The sequence below is a fragment of the Phyllostomus discolor genome, chromosome 14 (genome assembly GCF_004126475.2).
Source record: "Phyllostomus discolor isolate MPI-MPIP mPhyDis1 chromosome 14, mPhyDis1.pri.v3, whole genome shotgun sequence".
NCBI classification, from domain to species: domain Eukaryota; kingdom Metazoa; phylum Chordata; class Mammalia; order Chiroptera; family Phyllostomidae; genus Phyllostomus; species Phyllostomus discolor.
The window spans coordinates 50,457,708-50,466,597 of record NC_040916.2 but is presented as its reverse complement, the minus strand read 5'-3'; the positions used below and the strand labels follow the sequence as shown (position 1 = coordinate 50,466,597).

Genomic DNA, 8,890 nt, shown 5'->3' with positions numbered 1-8,890 from the left:
TAATTCATGTCCATGGGTTGTACATATAAGTTCTTTGAGTCCTGTTTTCTATACCATTTTTTTTATCTCTCCCGTCTATTTTATGCCTACTAATTATGCTTCTTCTTCCCTGTACCTTTTCCTCCCTATTCCTCCCTCCCCACTCCCCACTGAGATCACTCCATGTGATGTCCATTTCTCTGATTCTGTTCCTGTTGTACTTGTTTGCTTAGTTTTTGTTTTCATTGCTTTTCTTTTCTTTTAGGTTCATTTGTTGATAGTTGTGAGTTTGTTGTCATTTTACCGTTCATATTTTTGGTCTTCTTTTTCTTAGATAAGTCCCTTTAACATTTCATATAATAATGGCTGAGTGATGATGAACTCCTTTAACTTGACCTTATCTGGGAAGCACTTTATCTTCCCTTCAGTTCTAAATGATAGATTGCTGCATAGAGTCATCTTGGATGTAGGTCCTTGCCTTTCATGACTTGGAATACTTCGTTCTAGCCCCTTCTTGCCTGTAAGGTTTTTTTTAAGAAATCAGCTGATAGCTTTATGGGCACTCCTTTGTAGGTAACTCTCTCCTTCCCTCTTGCTTCTTTTCAGATGCTCTCCTTATCTTTAATCTTGGCTAACTTAATGATGATGTGCCTTGGTGTGTTCCTCCTTGGGTCCAACCTCTTTGGGACTCTCTGGGCTTCCTGGACTTCTTGGAAGTCTATTTCCTTTGCCAGATTGGGGAAGTTTTCCTTCGTTTTTCGTTCAAATAAGTTTTCAATCTCTTGCTGTTGTTCTTCTCCTTCCGGCACCCCTATAACTCGGATATTGGAGCGTTTCAGGTTGTCCCAGAGGTTTGTAAGACTCTCTTCACTGTTTTGAATTCCTGTTTCTTCATTGTTCTGGTTGGATGTTTATTTCTTCCTTTTGTTTCAAATTGTTGCTTTGTATCCTGGCTTCCTTCCTGTCACTGTTGGTTCCCTGAGTATTTTGCTTTTTTCATTTTGGGTATCTTTCATTTGTTTTTCATTTTTTGACCAAGCTCAATCAGATCTGTGAGCATTTTGATTACCAGGGCTTTAAATTCCCCATCAGATAGGCTCTCTCCTCCTCGCTTAGTTGTCTTTCTGAGGTTTTGGTCTGTTCTTTCATTTGGGCCATATTTCTTTGTCTTGGTGCCCCTGGTAAGTTGTAAGGGGGTGGGGCCTTAAGTATTCACCTGGGCAGGGCAATCCTCTTTGCTGCGCTGTGGCACTGCCTGTGTGGGAGGGGCCAGAGAGGGAACAATGCAGCTCACCTGCTAGTCCCTAGCGCACTTTCCAATGGACTCTCATGTGAGACTCGGAGTTTCTCCCACCGTGGCAACCACCATAGTCTACTCTCCCCTTAAGTCAGCCCTGCCCACACAGCCCACCACCTGGCCGTGGCCAGCCCCCCTGCCCAGTCCACTGCCTTGCAGTGTTTTTTCTCAGCTGGCCTGCCTGCACAGTCTATGGTCTGCTGCCTTACTGGTCTGGTTGTTCTGATTGATTTTTTCTTTAATTCCTTGATTGTTGGCGCTCTATACAGTTTGATTTTTCTGGCACTTCTGGTTGTTTATTAATTAATTTTAGGGTGGTTGTTATCCTCCTTTTGGTTGGGTGAGGAAGCAAAGGATTTTTACCTTCACGTCCATCTTGGCCAGAGCTCCACAATTATTATTTTGATAGGGATTGCATTGACTATGTAGATTACTTTGAGTAGTATGAGCATTTTAACAATGTTGATTCTTGCTCTGTATGAGTGCAGTATATGCTTCCATTTATTTGTAACTTCTTCAATTTCTTTCTTCAATGTCTTATTGTTTTTAGAGTACAGGTCGTTCACTTCCTTGGTTAAATTTATTATGTATTTTATTCTTTTTGATCCCATTGTAAATGGTATTGTTTTTCTTAATTTCTCTTTCTGATAGTTAATTTTTGGTGTATAAAAATGCAACCAATCTGAATATTAATTTTAATTTCTGCTACTTTATTGAATTCATCTATCTGTTCTAATAGTTTATTTTGGTGGGCTATTTGCATTCTCACTATGTGATATGTCATCTTCAATTAATGTCAGTTTTACTTCTTCCTTTCCAATTGGGTGTCCTTTTTTTTTCTTGTCTAATTGTTTTGGATAAATATTATGTTGAATAAAAGTGGTGAAAGTGGACATCCTTGTCTCACTCCTCATATAAGGAAAGTTCTTTTAGCTTTTTCCAACTGAATATGATGTTAGTTGTAGGGTTGTCATATGTGACCTTTGTTATGTTGAAGAATGTTTCCTCTATTTCCATTTTGCTGAGAGCTTTCATCATAAAATTTCTTTTCAAGTGCTTTTTCTGTATCTATTGATGTAACTTATGATTTTTATCCTTTTGTTTATGTGTTGTATCACATTAATTTATTTGCAGATATTGAACCAACCTCACATTCTGAGAATAAATCCCACATGATCATGAGGTATAATTTTTTTAATGTATCGCTGAATTAGGTTTGCTAATATTTTGTTGAGGATTTTTGTATCTATGTTCATCAGTGATACTCACCTACAATTTTCCTTTTTGTAGTGTCTTTGTTTGGTTTTTGAATTAGGATAATTTTAGGGTAAGTGGAGGCAGTCTGGCTTCCTCACCCAGGTGTCTGGGTAACTAAGGGAAGCAGTGTTCCCATAGCCTTGGAGGGGCCTCATAAGTAGGGTTCTTATAGCCTTGAAAGTGGGCCTGATAAACTGTTCCCATAATATGAAGAAAGCTTGCATGTGCAGAATTGTGTTATATACTATACTATAATATGTTATATAATTTCTGGCATCTTGCCAGCTTTGTTCCCCTCTAGTACTTAAACAGATAGGGACTCCCTGCTGGGGGCGATGATGATGACAGGCATGCAAGGGGACAGGTGCCACACTGAGGAACAAGGGCCATGACATGAGACATGCAGATAGACATGCAGATAGACATGCAGCTTGCAGCATGCATGGCTCACCCACCCATGAATAAAGGCATGCCAGATTTCCCAACACTCTGAGTATTTCTCCATCTACACGAATACCATGAACCTGCCTGGCCTTGAACAGTGGCAACACAGTAATACTGGCCTTGGAAAATGAGCTTGGGAGCCTTCTTTCCTCTTCAATTTTTTGGAATAGTTTTAGAAGGATAGGTGTTAGTTCTTCTTTGAATGTTTGGTAAAATTCACCTAAGAAGCTATCTGTTTCAGAACTTTTGCTTGATGAATAAAATTTTTTATTATTATTGATTTGATTTCATTAGTAGTCATTGGTCTGTTCATATTTTCTGTTTTTTATTAACTCAGTCTTGGAAGAATCAATGTTTTTAGGAATTTATCCATTTCTTCCAGGTTGTCTAATTTGTCACCATATAATTGTTTCATAGTATTTTCCTATAATTTTTTTGTATTTCTATGGTGCCATTTGCATCACTTCTCTTTCATTTCTGATTTTATTTATTTGGGTATTCTCTCTTTTAATGAGTCTTGCTAAAGGATTATCAATTTTTTATCTTTCCAAAAAAAAAGCTCTTGATTTCATTTATCTTCTGTATTGTTTTTTGGACTCTTTTTTATTTATTTCCGCTCTGTTTTATTTCCTGCGTTCTACTGACTTTGGGCTTTACTTTTTCTTCTCCTTCTAGTCTCTTTAGGTGTGAATTTAGATTATTTTAGATTTTTCTTGTTTTTTTTTAAGTAGGTCTGTATTGCTATGAATTGCCCTCTTAAAATTGCTTTGGCTGTATCCCATAGACTTTGGGGTCATTGTGGGGTTTTTCTTTATTTCTTTCTTATTGTTAGAGTAAAATTGTCTTTGTTCACAGATGGCCTGAATAAAATATCCACAAAGCAAGTAATTTAAGCAAGGTCACAATTGCAATATACAAAAATCATTTGTACTTCTTTTAGAATAGAAGCAAAAAAATTCTAGGAAGAAATTTAATGAAAGATATGCAAAACCTTTACATTGAAAAGTATAAAATATCACTAAAATTTAAAAAGACTTATATACAAGAATAAGTATACTTTGTTCCTGGGTTAGAAGACTCTGTATGGTCTAGAGAATCAATTCTCCCCAGTTGGATCTATAGAAAACAATTCCCCCTAGGTATCTCATGTTTCTGAAAGTATTGTGAAATAGGCACTGACTACACGTTGTTTGGACAATCTTCTTGGAGATGTTCAATAGTGTACAGGCTTGGAAGATATACTGGCTCTCTCTGTAGTAAAATTGCCCTGTTGTAAAAAATTTAGATTCCCTAAACTCAGGAATCCTTTCCTATAATACCACTTTCATGTGTGGGTGTATTATCTGGCATTCTTTATATCATTCTGTGAGGTCTGTAGTTTAGGAAGTAGCAAAATAATGTGATGCTGAGTGTTGAATCTTTTACTAGCATCTATGAAAATGTGGCAGGCTAACTTGTTGGCATATATATTGGGCAAAAGCTTATAGAGTACAGCTCAAGAAGTATTTAAAAGACAATGTATAGCCTTAAAAACCATTTATTGGAAAACAAAGACTAAAGAAAAAAGAAATATATAACATATTGAGTTAGAAAAACAAAGTAATTGCACAGTACATGGAAAAGGTTAATAAAATAAAAGCAGAAATTAAGCAATGAAAATTATCAATGAAATCAAAGGCTGGGCTTGAAAAAATTAGTAAACTAGGTAAAGCTTCTCCAAGACTTATTAAGAAAGGAGAAAACACAAATGAACAATATTAGGAATGAAAATGAAACTATATACTTCCAGTCTAGATAGTGGCATAGGCAAACATGGCTCCCCTCTTTGCACAACCACATCAAAATTACAACTAAAATATAAAACAACCATCACTCAGAACCATCAGAAATCGAGTTGAATAGAAGTCTGAGAACTGTGATATTGAGTTGAATGGAAGTCTACAACTACAGAATTAATGAAACTACATCCATCCAGACTGGTAAGAGGGGCACAGATGTGGAAAGGGCTGTCCCACACTCACCTGTGGTGGATCAAATTCAGGGAGGGATATTTCAGGGGCAAGGAGTTCTAGCTCCACACCAGGCACTCCAGCCCAGGGTTCCAGTGCCAGGAAAATAAGTCCCTACAACTTCTGGCTGCAAAACCAGCAAGGATTGAGTGGGTAGAAGAAATGTTGGAGTCCCAAGAAGTTCCTCCTAAAGAACCCACATAAGGACTCCCCTACTCAGAATCACTCCCTCTGAGCTCCACCACTGGGATAGCAGCTTGAAAGGCACCAGTGGTATATACGGATAAACTAAAGTATCTGGCATCAAGGCAAGCAGAGGCCATTGTCCCTTTCTAAACGCTCCCCAAACAGAACCGGCAGGCTAGTGCCCATATCTGAGACTCCATCAACCTGAGTAACACTGTTTGACTCACATTTGAGATCCCCAGAGACTCCGCCACACCCAACTTATGATCCCACCCAAGCTGCTTTCCTTATGATTAGCTGGTCTTGGCTCATGCTTCACAACTCCTAAATCCTATCAAAGAAGCAACAGCTGGCCTCAGTGAGCCCCAGCCTGGCACTAGCAGTGGCCTGCCTGGATTCACAGCTTGTCTTCACTGGGAAATCTCCAAGCCCAGCACAAATGACAGCCATCTCAAATGCTTAATAGCTCAGGCAGGGTGCCCCTGGCAAGACAGGTGGGGGCTGACCTTGGCCTTCACTACCTGGGAAACCACATCCAGTACACCCAGTGGACAGCTACAGACCACATCAGAGCATCACCACCATGCCTCTGCACAGCTGACCCTCTACAGAGGGCAGAGGTTGGTAGTCAGCGGTCACAGTCAGTCCTTGAAGCTGACTAGCCTAAGTAAATCCCTTCCATTGATCTGACAACAGTAACCAAGGCTCAACTACAAGAGGAGGGTGTACTCAGCTTCCATGAAGGGTGCACCTCAAGTACCCAGCTTGGGTGATAGAGAAGGCTGTGCCACTGGACCCTACAGGACACCTAGTACATTAGGCCACTCTACCAAGACACAGAGTCAACATAATTCTATGTCATACATAGAAACAAACACAGGGAGGCTGCTAAAATGAAGACAAAGAAACATGCTCCAAATGAAAGATCAAATCAAAACTCCAGAAAAAGAACTAAACAAATGGAGATAAGTAATCTATCAGATGCAGAGTTCAAAACATTATTTTTAATGATTCTTATGGAACTTAGTGAGGATCCAGCAGCATAAGAGACATCCAGTCAGAAATGAAGATACACTAATTGAAATAGAGAACAGTTTACAGGGAAACAACCGTAGAATGGATGAAGCTGAGAATCAAATCAATTATTTGGAACATAAGGAAGCAAAAAACAATCACACAGAACAAGAAAATGAACTCCCCCCCCAAAAATGAGGATAGTATAAACAGCCCCTAAGACAACTCAAAAGGTCTAGCATTCACATCATAGGGGTGCCAGAAGGAGAAGAGAAAGAGCAAGAAATGGAAATCTATTTGAAAAATAATGAAAGAAACTTCCCAATTTGGTGAAGGAAATAGACCATGCAAGTCCAGGACGCATAGAGTCCCAAGCAAAATGTATGCAAAGAAGCCTACAAGGCACATCATACTTAACACTGCCAAAGATTAAAGATAAAGAGATAATCTTAAAAGCAGCAAGAGAAAAGTTAGTTACTTATAGGAGAGTTCCCATAAAACTGTCATCTGATTTCTCAAAAGAAAACACTGCAAGTTAGAAGGATTGGCAAGAAATATTCAAAGTCATGAAAAGGAGTGATCTATAGACAAGATTGCTGCCCAGCAAAGATATCATTTAGAATCAAAGACAGACAAAGTGCTTCCCAGGCAAGGAAAAAAACTAAAGTAGTTCATCATCACCAAACCACTATATATGAACTGTTAAAGGACTTAAGAAAAGAAGATCAAAACTATGAAACAAAATGGTAATAACTACATATATGTCAACAACTGAATCTAAAAATAAAACTAAGCAAACAAGAAGAACAGAGACAGAATCATGTATACAGAAAGTATTTGATGGTTGTCAGATGGGAAAGAGGGTTATGGAGAATGGGTGAAGAGGTGAGGGGATTGAGAAGTACAATAAGTAGTCACAGAATAGCAATGGAGATGTAAAGTACAGTATAGGAAATAGGTAGCCAAAGAACTTATATGCGTGACTCATGGACATGAACATGTTGGGGGGGATTTCCTGGGGGGGTGCTATATTGAGGGGGAAAGGGGGGAATCAGGATAATTGTAATAGCATAATTAATAAAAATATGAGGTTTTTTAAAAGAAAAATGGCAAAATAAAAATAAAATTAATGGATCAGTTAAAAAAGAAAAAGAAAATGAATACATAAACTATATGGCAGAGAATTCTATAATGTTTATTTATATTAATTCTAAAACCAATGGAGTAGACAATATTCTAGAAAATAATTATTAAAAAATGAATCTGAATTTAGATATTATTAAATAATTTAATTGTTAATCAAAATTATTTGGACCATCCTTATCCCCTAAAAGGCACCAGCCACAGAAAATTTTACCAAGTGAATTTGTACCCAAACTTAGAAAATAGAGTCTTTATTTTATGCAAAATAGCCAAGACAGCAAAAAACTGAAAAAAATATTCAATGGATTTTATAAGGCTATTACACTTGATAGCAAAATCAGACAAGAATAGTAAAAAAGAACTAAGGTCAATATTACTATAAATATGCTTGCAAAATCCTAAATAAAACATTGCCAAGTTCAAATGCAGCAGTGTATAAAAAGAAATCATATGTTATGGGGCCCACCACTGTGCCACAGCAGCCAAGATGGCCGACTTTCAAGGGTGGGTGTCAGATGAGAAGGTGCTAAATTCATCACTCATGCACCCCCAGGGGAATTTAATGAAGTATTCAATGATGTTCTGGCTACTACTTAATAATGACAACCTCCTCAGAGAAAGGGCGGCACATTATATTTGCCCAGTGTAAATGGATCAGTTCATGTCTGTGAAAATAGAATACAAAGATCAGGTCTTAATTACAGAACATGGTGACCTGGGCAATAGAGGATTTTTAGGTCTGAGAAACAAAACTTCCTTTAAGTTTGATCACTTATGGACAGAAGCAAGTGACCCCCAGCCAGATGAGTGATGGTGGTCTGAAGTCCTGGAGGAAACCCTGTGACAGTAATTTAAGGCCATGTGTGAAAGATCATATTCCAGTGACTTCTGTACTGTTTATGCTAAAACTATAGATGGGCAACAGACCATTATTGCATGCATTGAAAGCCGCCGGTTTCAGCCTAAAAACTTTTGGAATGGTTGCTGGAGATCTGAATGGGAATTCATCCTCACACCACCTACAGCCCAGGTAGTTGAAGGTACTTAAGATTTAAGTACACTATTATGAAGATGACAATGTGCAACTGGTTAGTCATAAAGATGTACAGAATTCAGTAACTGTTTCAAATAGAGTCCAGACTGCCAAGGAGTTTATTAAAATCATAGAGCATGGAGAAATGAGTATCAGACAGCAGTTAGGTGAAAATTATCAAACAATGTCAACCATTACATTCAAGGCCTTGCACTGGCAGCTTCCAAATACCTGTACCAAAATCAACTTGAACAAGACACTCAGCTGCAAGATGGGCAAAGAAATGCAGAATGCTTAAAAGCTGGATGTAGGATTCTTCAGTATGTGGAAAGAAATGTTTCAACATATGATCGTATGATAAGTAATTTATAAACAAGAATGATATTTTGCTAGATTTTTCAAAGTTTAACAGGTTTTCCAGCTTCATAGAGTACTGTTGAATCTATTGCATTGTCTTAATACTTTTCTGTTCTCTCTCTTGTAATTTTCTGTTTTCACTACATCTACTTGTAATTATATTTTTTATTC

At 37.8% G+C, this 8,890-nt stretch overlaps 1 pseudogene; it reads left to right on the top strand.

The window, feature by feature from the left end:
• Positions 1–7,816: 7,816 nt before the first annotated feature.
• On the top strand, positions 7,817–8,660 carry LOC114489199 (annotated as a pseudogene).
• Positions 8,661–8,890: the final 230 nt, after the last annotated feature.